Source organism: Cynocephalus volans, chromosome 5 (genome assembly GCF_027409185.1).
Source record: "Cynocephalus volans isolate mCynVol1 chromosome 5, mCynVol1.pri, whole genome shotgun sequence".
NCBI classification, from domain to species: Eukaryota; Metazoa; Chordata; class Mammalia; order Dermoptera; family Cynocephalidae; genus Cynocephalus; species Cynocephalus volans.
In genome coordinates, this window is record NC_084464.1 from 90,106,805 (window position 1) to 90,119,187 (window position 12,383).

A 12,383-nucleotide genomic window follows, 5' to 3' on the forward strand; every position below is an offset into this window, starting at 1 on the left:
CTCATTCCCAAGAAGAAATAAAAGTAAGAGATAATCTCTCCTTTCTTTTGGATAATGTTCTGTCTGAATATGATGTGTGGAACTGCTGCTGCCATTTTGTGACCATGGGAGACGCCATCCTTTGAACAAGGCTTGTAGACTGAGGGTGATGGAGTGAAGAAATGCAACACACCTGGGTTTTTAATATAAAAACTGAGCCACTAAATTTATTCACATTACCTCTGAGTTTCTTTATATAAGAACTAAGAATTTTATGTATAGTTTAAGCCATTTTGAGTTGAGTTTTATGTTATATTTAGGTAAAAGCATCTTAAGATAGAGATGACATTTTATAAAGAAATATGTACAAAAACATGGAATATAAAAGGTATATTTTAGAAAGTTTCATTAAATTTATTTTAATTTAAATTTATTTTTATTAGCATATTCATTGTTACAAATCATACTTTTTATGCCCCTTATCCAGTCTCTTCCCTCCCCACTCCTTTACTTTCTTCCCTTCCCTTTTCCCCCTCCCCCTACCCCCCTCCCCTCTAATAACCATAGATTTGTTCTCTCCATCTGGTAGATTAACTGTTCCTGTTGGTTCGTTGCCTAGATGATCTGTTCAGGACTTAGACAGGTGTGATTAAGTCCTCCCTTATTACCATAAACCAGATGCTTCTTCTATTACTCTGGAGTGTACTTTGTGGAGAGAGAGGATCTCTTCTAATTTTTTTTTGAATCTCCGCTGGTGCCTCTCCTTGTGTCAAATGCAGTTAAGAGTCTGGTGTGCCATCTACATGGTGGCTGTGACTGCTACTATAGAGACTAGCTGCTTTTGTGGCAGCCATGGCAATTGCGGTGGCTATGGTGGGCGACCCGCGTGAAAATGGTATTTTTGGTGTGCTCTTTACCTGGTTGTGGCTGGGTTCAGCTTCCCCTGGCTCCACACTTCAGGACCCTGGCGGGGCCCTGAAGTTTAATTAAGTTTAATCATCTGTCCTGTGAAAAATATTACAAAGAAGATAATGACTAAATTCAGATTAGAACTCTTTTAAGCTACTGTAAAAGTGTGTTATGGTCTCTACTTTTTGCAAAATGCAAAAACAGTGGGAATATTCAATTAATATGAATTTAAACAATTATGTGGCTATCAGAGAATATAGCACAGGATTTTAATCACTTGGATTAAGAAAATAGGCATGATTTGAAAAAGAAGAATGTATGGCTTCAGGTATTCATTGTACTGCTCTTTCAATTTTTTAATTATGTTTGAAACTTTTATAATTAAAAGGGGGAATTAAAAGCTTGTGGGTTAAGAGATCATAAAGTAATAACATAGAGCAGAACTGATAACAGAAAGAGCATCAGAATGTTACATGTATCGTATAATATGCTGATATCACATGCACATCCTGTTGGTCAAATCGCTCCACCTGAGTCAAGAGGATGAGAATTCTGGATGTAATTTTTAGTAACACATTTCTTTTTCGTATTTACCCAGCACACTTCTAATAAGCCCTAATAATCTGCCAATTTGATGTTAGATGTAAACATTCAGTAGCTGAGTTCAACTCCCATAGACAAAGCAGCTACAATGAGAAGAAAAAAGATTTCAATAGTTATGTCAAAAGATGAGGCTGATGAGCCTGGTACACATTGCATCAAAAGAGTTTGTGCAGTTAACTCTACACATCAGATTCATTGCTTAAGGAATTAAAAGAAAAAAAAAAATCAACATTATAAATATCCTTGAAATGGATCATGGAACATACGAAGAAGCTGAAGCAGAATATGGGGATTAAATTTATTCTAATGCAGTGATTTTTTAAATTGTTTTATAACCACAACAAGGTGATGTGTTTTTAAGTGGTGAGAAATTACTGAGAAATTTTACTTAGCTGTTACTACAAATCGCATTTTTTTAAAAATGAAGGGATCTGATGGGCTTAATTTATTCAAATGCAGTGGCTCACAGTATTGTGCTTATTGATATGTATAGACATATTCAACTTTATTAACAAGCATAGCTAATGCATGACAAGCAGTATATTAAGCATTTCATGTGCATTATTTCATTTAATGCATGTAAACTGACTCTGGAGTCTGTACTCTGAGCTGTTTGCCCTGAATTTAATCACAGAGAGGACACATGAGAATGTTGTGGATTTGTGAAGACATTGTATATCAATATGGACAGGTGGGCCATGCATGCAGCAGCAGGAGAATGCACTGCTGTCCTATGAATGTAGTAAAATCTAATTGTGAAGAAACACAGTGTCTTTTGTTAGAAGTGAAATCAATTTTTAAAAAAGGAATTCATAGATTTTTTAAAAAAGCCTTTTTATTGTAAAAATTTCAAACGTACAAAAATAGAGAAAAAGTATAAATTCCCATGAATCCATCATCCAGCTTCAACAATTATCAATTTAAAGCTAATTTTGTTTCATCCATACTTTTCAACCACTTCCTCCATTTTCTGTATTATTTTGAAGCAAACTTCAGACATCAAATCATTTTATTCATAAATAATTCAGCATGTATGTCAGTATAATACCTAACAAAAGCCCCAGTTATTTCTTAATACATGAAATACCCACTCAGTGTTCAAATATTTAACTATCTCATTAATGCCATAATTTGTTACAATATTGAATCTAAGTTAGATTCTAGGGTTCATTGATTTTGAGGTGTGCAAATCATACTTGGAGTTTGTGTTTTCTTTCATAATGGTTCACATTTCACTCAGAGTGAAATCCTTTCAATGACCCATAAAACCCTACATGATTGATTTGATGCCGTTTCCTCTTTTTACTGACAATGCATCCTCCTGTCTCTGGGCCACTGCCATGAAAATGCCCTTTTTGTAGATATGTGCATAGCCCAATCCCTCACCTTCTTCAGATCTTTGCTTAATTCATCTCACCTTCTCATGAAAGCCTATCCTGTCAACCTCATCTAAAATTATAATACTAATTACCTCCCCAAACCCACTCCCAATGTCCTGTATTCTATTTTTTCCTATCACTTCTTAGTTTCTAGCATATTTTATAATTTTTAAATTTATTATGTAGTGTCCTCCTCCTCCTAAAATGTAAGGGCAGGGATTTCTGTCTGTTTGGTTCACTGCTGTATCTTTAGTGCCTCAGGTAGTACCTACACATGGTAGCCATTCAGTACATATTTGTTCAATGAACAAATGAATATAAACTTTAGTATATTTCTGAATTATCTCACACCTAACATATCAATATGGCTTCATCTCCAAAGGAACAGATTGAATTTGAAGCAAAAAACATCCTTCAAGAGAGTGAGCTATATACAGATATGTAGAGACAATTCCATGAATTTCAAAACTATCCTGACATTTTTGGGTACGTGGTCAAACTACCAGCAATGTTTGTACATTCACTTTTGAAAAATAAAAAATGTAAAATAAGCTGGGAATCTTCATTGGTGATGAAATTAGAAAGTCACAATTAAGATGTACCCCAAAGAATACACCTTGCTATTGCCCCAGAGAAGTTTAGTATGTTTGATGCCTATGTTCTCACCGATGTGATTAAATTGATCAACTATTAGTAATGATCTCAAAACTATTTTTCTATAAAAATAGTTGATTAAAGTTATTTGGCCTGTCTTTATTACTACTGACATCCATATTTTTAATAACTGGAGGCCATACCACAAATAAAAAATCTATGTGATCAGTATCAGTCAGGGTACTTTAACATATGAACTTTAGGGGGTACACAAAAAGTCCATAACAGCTTCCAACTTTTCTCATTTTTTAAAATCTCTTTTGAAGAATTTAAATCATACCATCAGTGCCTACCATAAATATACATGTTGAATTCCATTCACTTAGACAAATATTTTATGGATGCCATTACATTGTCCTAGGCACCAAGTTTGCAGAATTTAAAGGGCACAGTCTCTGCTTTCAAAGAATTTACACTCTAGGTCCAGAGAGATAATCACAATACAACATGCTATGGGTCATTCTGTAGTACAACTAGAGAGCGCCTACTTTTAACTTCTTTGCATCGGCACCTTTCTGTGCCAATCTGATCTTTGTCACTACCTGGGACAGTTTTCCATCACTCTTCTGTTGCTCTCTCCATCTCCCTACCACCATCAGCCTGGATCACAAAGGCAATTATTTTTATTTTTTTAGTGACCCATAAAGAAACACTGGACACAAGGTCAGTAATTTAACACTTTTTAACCTGCATCCTCAACATTCTTGTCCCATCACTGATCTACTCCTCCTGGCCAGTTTATCCCTTAATATTGGATTAATCTAGTCATCTGCTTTCTGCTCCCAGGCAGGTAAGCACCAAGGGAGAATAATGAAGAAATATCTGGCACTTCAGCACAGGTAGGCAAATCTACAACTTGTCTATGGTCAACTCTATCTCCAGTGTCTGATGAAAATTCGGTGCCCAGGACAATGTAGTGGTATCCTTATAATCTCATTCTCTCCTGAAGATCACTGTCTTTTATTTTGCAAAGCTGTCATTAGACATTAACTTCTTTAATTTTTATGCTGGCCAATACTCTGCATTAAATACAAGGTTATTTCCAGCCCCACCACCCTAAGCAATTATTTGTACAGTTCTCATCATTGTTTTTCTTGCTCAATTCATCCCAGGCCTCCTTAGTTTTTTTATCTAGTTTGTTCCAAATATGGCACTTAAACTTGTTCGACAACAGATTTCTGCTTCTCAAGGTTTGTCCCTTGGTACAAAATAATTTCCAGGATTTGAACTAAACCTGGAATGTCCTAATCCTGGAATGCGGCAGGGCTCAGCTTTTGGACTTCTCTTTTCTAGCTCTCCCTTGGTGATTGCTTCTAATCTACTAATCTATATCTAACTGCCTGCTCAAAATCTCAATTTGGACATCATATGCCATCTCAAATTTAATATGTTCAAAATCAAGGCCCTACAAAAGGGCACTTTTGACAGTAACAGTTATTATTTTGATTATGGTAATGGTTTCATGTTTTTACCCGTGTAAAAACTCATCAAACTGTACACTTTAAAAATGTGCAATTTATTGTACATTAATTATTTTCAATAAAGTTAGGAGGCAAGGACAAGTCAAAACAGTTTCCTTACCTCAGTAAAGTGATACACTATACTGTCATGCATAGTGTACAGTATAGTGTATCACTACATTCCCAGAATGATGGGAATACATTCTGAAAAATGCGTGAAGTGATTTTGTCCTGTGAACACCATAGCATATTTACAGAAACCTAGATGATATAGCCTACTGCTCCTAGGCTACATACATGTATAGCATGTTACTGTACTGAATGCTGTAGCTAATTGTAACACAATGGTAAATATTTGCGTATCTAAACATATCTAAACAGAAAATGTACAGTAAAAGTATGGTATAAAAGATTTTAAAAATCCAGCCAGCTGCCAAAAAAGAAAAGGTACACTTGAACAGGGAACTTACCATTAAAGGAGCTTATGAGCTTGCAGGACTAGAAGTCACTCTGGGTGAGTCAGTTGAGTGAGGGAGTGGTAAGTGAATGTGAAGATCTAGAACATTACTGTACACTACTGCAGACTTCATAAACATCATACACTTCAGCTACACTTTTTAAAAAAAACTAATTGCATTACAATGTTATGACAGCCATTATGTCATTAAGTGATAGTAACTTTTCAGCTGTTATAATCTTGCGGGACCACTGTCATATATGTGTCCTGTCATTAACCGGAATGCCATGTGGCACATTGACTATCTGTGTTATATTCTTCAAATGATAAATTTTATGTGCACCAAGATGGATTTTTCATTATTCCATTGTTCTTTTGAAGAGAACTACAATCAATGAAATAATTATAGCAAGATAAATTTCTTAAATAGGTTGGATTGTATTGTACTTGATTTGGCATTCTAAGATTAAAGCCTTATTTCCTGTTATAACTGATAAACTCAGCTACACAGCATGCTGTGATCTCAACAGTGAACTAGTGGTCAGGGGAGGAGGCCAGGACTCATGAGAATGAGATTAAGGAGTCTGGTTCTCATATTGAAAAGAACCCTCTTCCCCTACCCCAAGATGGCCTGTAAATTTTCCAAAACTTCATGACAAATTTGGATTTCATTTGAACTCTGTACATACCCAAATATGTAACAGCAGTGGGTGGAGCAAGACCAGAGGCAGTGCCAATATTCAGTTTTTTAAGTACTCTGCTGGAAGAACCAATCTTTTGCGAGGAAAGATCGGAAAAAGGGTCCTACTCTGAGAAGAGGGACTGTCAAAAGATAAGCAGAGCATCCTAGTAGGCTGAGATTCAAATAAAGCCTCAAATCCTAACAAGAGAACTGGTATATAAAATCCATGAAAACAGCCAAAAGCTCTTCCACATATGCAGGACAAACAGCAAGGATTATGAGTATGAGGTACATGAATCAGTTGTAGGACACTTGATTGGGAAAGCAAGCACAGTGAATACGGGGTTTCTGGCAATATAACTAATTTTAGAAAGCAAATGGTAGGTTTAAGCCTAGTATATTTAAAAAGAACTCCTATTAGAAGTTACTAAAGCCAGGTGATGTAAATTCTGTTTTCAACTTCTGAAACCATATCCCAGTCTACTATAGTCGTTACTTTAGGTCTTTAATGCTTACTGAGTTCTCTATTAAAGTGCAGATGTTCTGGGGGATAAATTCCTACCTAGCTAACAACTTAACTAGTATGTCCCTGATCTTAACTAGTATTGTCTAAATTAGTAATAGTAAATTAGATTAGTAGAATCCAACAGCCTCTGCTGTTTATGACTGAAAAATGATACCGCATAAATATGAAAAGTTTTGAATTAGTAAATTTAATCAAATCTGATGTTAATTACATGTTAAGCTTTCAGTGTAATTCCCTAAAATTGTACTTTTTTGCATCTCTTATCTCTTATTCAGGTGTGGATCCTCCAGAGTCAAGGAAGGACATGATTTCCTGACCACATTTTCCTACTGAAAGCATGTCAAATTCTAGAGAATTCAAATGGCTACAAGAACAGTATTTTTCATTTCTAACTCCCTTGCTCTAAAACCTTAGTAAGGGTACTTCTTAACATTTCAGCCTTATCTCCCAACTATGCTTCTTATCTATCCACCCTATTGGTAACCAAATTCTCAGAATGTCATTTTCAGGTTCTGGACCATACTGTCTTCGCTGAAAGTGTTTATGCCTAAATGTTACTTTTCCACATCTGAGTTGGTCTTGATTCAAATCCACCTGTTCAATCTTCTCAGACAGGAAAGATTTCTATTGTGTTTTCCTTTAGTTTCTTTTTTCTTGGCCTCTTGTACTCCTAAGTGTTTTATCTCTGGACTCCTTGGCAGAGCTTAGTACAGTGCAATGAATGCATAAAGTAAATGCACAGTACTAATTTGGACAATTATCAGCTAAGGAAATGTGACATATTAAAAGATCTTTTGAGAAGCAAGGGAGTAAAATCAAAAGGAACTGCAGGAAAAGAGGTCAGAGGACTTATTTCACAACTTTGCCTTGTTTGGAAGTGTTTGCCAGCTTTGACAAAGGGTAATGGCATTCTTCCCTGAAAGTTTTGTGTGGGATCAACAATTAGTCTTACATCATTTACTGTACACTATTAAATGCATGTCTCATGTTTTTGGTACATGAGACATGTCAATGAGCATTGATCCTGGCCCTCAAATTAAAGCTTAAATTCTAGCAGAGTGAGAAAGACAATGACAATTTATAGTGAATGTTAGAAGTTTCAAGTAGACCATGGTAAGTAATGGTGGGGTCAGGGGTCAAGGGTACAATGTCCAACAGTTTTTGCTACATTTTACATATACTGTCTCATTAAATCCTCATGTGTGGAAGTACACTTTCTAACTCCAAATAATTTTACTTGTCCAAGGCCCCATAGCTTCCCTTATTCTACTTGTACGCTCACTTACATATGTAACAGATTATGCCATGTCATCTTTTCCTTCCTAGATTGCAGCAAGCCTTAAAGAATTAAGACCCCTGCCCCGGATTTGGGAACCACCCATTTATGTAAGGTTGGCTCCTTCAAACTTGAAGGACACCTTGAGCTTCCTATGAATAGCCCTAGCCCATACAGGGTCAATCACCCCATTTTAATTTACTCCTATTAATTTTCTTGGAAACACACTTGGCTGTATGTTTAGTTCACTGTATAATCCCTAGTTCCTATGGGTTTTTAATTATAATACCCAAAACATCTATATGGCAGCATTAATACTTTGTATTTTAATATGGCTGCAAGAAACATTTCTGGAGACCCAAAGATTCTGTACATTGTCTTGTACTTGGGCAAATTCTGCGTCTGGCCAGTACACTGCTCATATACACTCATTACTCTTGTTCTCATGAACCTCTCCTGAGCTATAAGGCCCTATTTACTCCATTATGGGTTCCATGGGTCCAAAAAACACCCAACCTTTCACTAAGGTAGAGAAAATAATTTAGGAAAATAACAGGATTAATTTTAAGTTGATAAAAATATCATTTGGACAATAACATTTAAATCTGGGGTTGGTTGACTATTTATGGAAAATGACCATGCACGCACGAAACCCAACATCTAGATTAGATCACTGCTTACACTAAATCCATTGAGAGTAACAGTTTGACTAGTGTTAACCCAGACTGTCTTATCAGGAAACTTCCCTCATAATGCTGGTTAATCAAAAACTCCTTTATTGTGCCATGCTCTCTTCCTTTATTTTCAGTATCTTATTCCCCATATCTCAGCTTGAGCATCCTAACTTTCAAAATTACATCAGTAATCACTAATTTTAATGCCTAGTATTCTTTGCTTCAATAATTTCAGTCGTTCTACTTTGCTCTTACCTATATTAACCCAGAAATACTTAGTACCCCACACAAAGACAAGGTGTTCCATACCTTATTCTTGTGGTCAATGCCAAACTGAGTCATCTCTCCATAAAAGTCTTACTAAGGATTCTTCCACAACTCAGTATAAAATTTCACTCAATTTTAATTACAATTATGCATTTTAAATTCAAACAGGCAACTAAAGGTGAAAGATTCATTCAGAATTTGATTACAAGGCCGGTTAGCTGAAAGCAAATACTTTTCCATTAAAAAAACCAATATAATCCAAAATTTGTTTGTTTCCTTTTGATGTTTGTAAAACGAAGAGCTTTTTCTGGATGTTTTCCTTAATACCAGCATTCCATACAACAAACCTCGTGGTACTAGCCCTAGAAAGGGAAAAACATGAGATTTACAAGACTATCATCACTTCTTTTATTTAAAAGCATAAATAAAATATTTTTTAGTAAAAATTATTGTGCTTACAATGGCCTATCTCAGAAGCCAGATCCGTATTTTTTTTTTCAACAGAAATTCAGGTTCGGGATAGGATCATCATAGATCAGACCAAAGACACAATATTCACTAATTGCTGAGCAAAAAAATGTCCACTTACAGATATTGTTGCACTTCAGGAACTTCACAGCAAGCTGGCCTCTTTCATTGGGCTGACAGCGACCCTCACTGTTGGCAGGAAAAAAACCAGTACTGTGAACTATTGTGAACAGAACTGTTATAAAATCCACATAACAAAAATTATTATCTCACTTCTGCATATTGGTCTCATCTCAGAAGCCGAATCCGTACATGCTTTTCTTCAGGTAATCAGCTTCGGGATAGGTTTCATCATTGATTAGACCCATCATGCCTAGTACGTGTACACATTAAGCTGTAGTTCAGTGATATTTACCGTAAACCAAGGCAAGTGCTATATTACAAATACTACAGAACTAGTAAGCCATACAACTTACTTTAAAATGAAGTTGCTAGTCAATGACGCCAATAGCTTCATTAGTATTTTCAACACCGAGGACACTGTTCAACGGCCAAAGAAAAATTCATTAGTTTATGTATGGATTAAACGTATGCTCAATCTTAAAGAACTAGTCCAACACCACATACCTATGAAGATTGTCAGGTTTTAATCATGTAATTTCTCACTGAATATTCTACTAGACGTTTTGGGATTTGCTCATACATCTAAAAAAGTAAAAAGCAAATTTCAAATGTTGAACCATTTTCTATTACTGTAAATCAACAGGTTTACTGCTTCAGTTTGAAAACTAAGTTTATCAGTCCTTACCTTGGCATACCCACAGTAGTGCTCTGGTACAGCATTGAAAGACGGCGCCATTGTTCCTGCAGGGGATCGGTATGTTTAAAATTAAACATTCTCACAGAATGTCAGATTTCAACATTGAACCCCCCCCCCTTCGTTAACCCGAGTTGCACACAACACTGCCTGGGCACAGAACAGCCCAGTCTCATACAGGATCGGGATTACCAATTTGAAATAATCTGGAGACGGGAGAAAGACATTCACCACGTCAGTAAAGGCCCCTTGCTCTTAAAGTAATCTCCCGCCGCCGCTCAGGCTTCGGGCCGCGCGCGGATCCCGAAGGAGATCAGCAGTGTCCTCACGCCCGAGCTCTAAACCTATCGCCGCCACGACGCAAGCTCAGGACACGCGGCGGTCCGACTGCGTGTTTTCCACTCGCAAGCTTTCAACAGTTGGCACCGTAAACTCAATTCTCTAAGATCGCTCAGCGGTACCGAGTCCCCTAACCTCAGCCTGCGTCACCTTTCACTTGGATACTCGCCCGCAGAACCCACTCACCTGACACAGCAATCACCTCCCAAATCCCCACGTAAAAGACAGAACCGCGGCGCCAGCAGCTCCCTATATAGCCTCTCTTGACTCAGAACGAGGCCGCCCCTTCCTCTCGCACCTATTGGACGCGGGAGAAGATGGGGCGTGGCCATTTCTAGAGACGAACGAGCGGGAGCGTGCGCGGCGGTTCTTTTCTTCGGGGGCCCGTTCCGGGGCGTGGTGTGCGCGCCGCACGCCCGCCGCGTGCCCGTCCACTGCCCGGCGCGCGCCCATTGGCACGCTGCGATCCGTACCTTCCGAGTCTGGCCGGCTACTCGGCCCTACGTGGCGCGGGAGTGGCGCCAGAATTCAAACTAATAGACGCTGTTGGGGACGAGGCCACCACCTGACCCGAGCCAGATTCCCCCAGGACACATCGGGGCTGGGAGTGGGCTTGAATTTTGCAGCACAGGGTGGCGTCAGTTTAGGACCGGCTCGAGCAGCCAGGCTGGCTGGCGCCCAGCGGCTGCCGCTGAAGGAACTGGCGTGCCCTGGTTCCAGCACGCAGGAAAATGGAAATTGGCTGGCAGAAATGTCCGGGTGGAAAAAGTGAAAATTCCGCGTTTATCCTCCGGTCCACAGCGCGAGTACCGCGCCTCTTCTAGGGCCGCCCCGCTGCGCGGCAGGCGGCCCAGCTGGGCCCCAGGGAGGGCGTCAAGGCCCAACAGGGGCCCGGCTCACCCGCGTTTCCTAGTGCCAGAGGCACTACTGTTACACTCTAACCAGCCCATAGGAGTCTCCTTGAGACAGCAAACCGTAGAGGTAAATACTTATCTCGCAGAGGAGAAAACTGAGGTCTAAAGCAGCTAAGTAGTTTGCCTAAGGCCACAGAGCTGAAATGTTTCACTATTTTTCATTTCTTTGTACTAAATTTGTTATGCTGAATGCAGGAGAAAAATTAATTTGAGAAGTATCACTGAATACTTTATCCAAAAGACAAACCTAAAATATTCAAAAGCAGTGTTTTCATTACTTAGCATGTCTGGGTGAATATATGGGAATGTGTATGTGCACAACACGACGTGTGAACATTTCAGCATTTGAAAATTCAGGTCTTTATTTCATAGCACTTCATACTAACTAAAATTGTTTATGTGTGCGTTTGTGGTCTACCTCCCCTGTTAGAGTGTGTGTGAGAAGTACATCTGTTTTTGTGCACTGTTTATTTCTCTGGCTTAGAACATTGCCTGGCATGAAGTAGGTTGTCAGTAATTACGGGTTAAATGAATGAATGAATTAATGAATATATTCGGTGGCTTTTTAGAAAATAAGAATGAAGATGAAACTCCAGATTAAAAGATAGAGTGAAAAGCAAATTTCTCTAACTGGAACCTAAACGATGTAGTATTTACTCGGCTGGGCATTATGTCATTTTTATATAGTTTTGTAACATACGATATAAATTTGTATATTGCTCTTAGTTTTAAAAAAATAGTACAAAAAGATATAAGAAGCAATGTAAAAATTGTTTTCCACATCCTGGTAATCTCCCCAGTCTACTCTCCAGCAGTAACCACTACTAACACTTTTTGAAATTTTCTATGCATATACAAGTATATGTATATGTATTTTCACATACGCATGGGATCTTTATATTCTTCTGCAGCTTCCTGTTCCTTCTCATAAATATAATAGACATTTTCCCATACCAGTACCTATAGATGACCTTATTCC

At 38.1% G+C, this 12,383-nt stretch overlaps 1 long non-coding RNA gene and 2 other non-coding genes across 3 annotated transcripts; all 3 read right to left on the reverse strand.

Moving 5' to 3' along the window:
- Positions 1-8,984: 8,984 nt before the first annotated feature.
- LOC134378845 (uncharacterized) lies at positions 8,985-10,744 on the reverse strand. The gene is made up of 6 exons (XR_010023703.1): positions 10,677-10,744; positions 10,143-10,198; positions 9,962-10,039; positions 9,811-9,874; positions 9,456-9,523; positions 8,985-9,228 (listed from the first exon to the last, which is right to left on the reverse strand). It is a non-coding gene; the product is annotated as an uncharacterized LOC134378845 (long non-coding RNA).
- Positions 9,334-9,403, reverse strand: LOC134379367 (small nucleolar RNA SNORD50). Its single transcript, XR_010023766.1, has one exon. It is a non-coding gene; the product is annotated as a small nucleolar RNA SNORD50 (small nucleolar RNA).
- Positions 9,625-9,694, reverse strand: LOC134379368 (small nucleolar RNA SNORD50). Its single transcript, XR_010023767.1, has one exon. It is a non-coding gene; the product is annotated as a small nucleolar RNA SNORD50 (small nucleolar RNA).
- Positions 10,745-12,383: the final 1,639 nt, after the last annotated feature.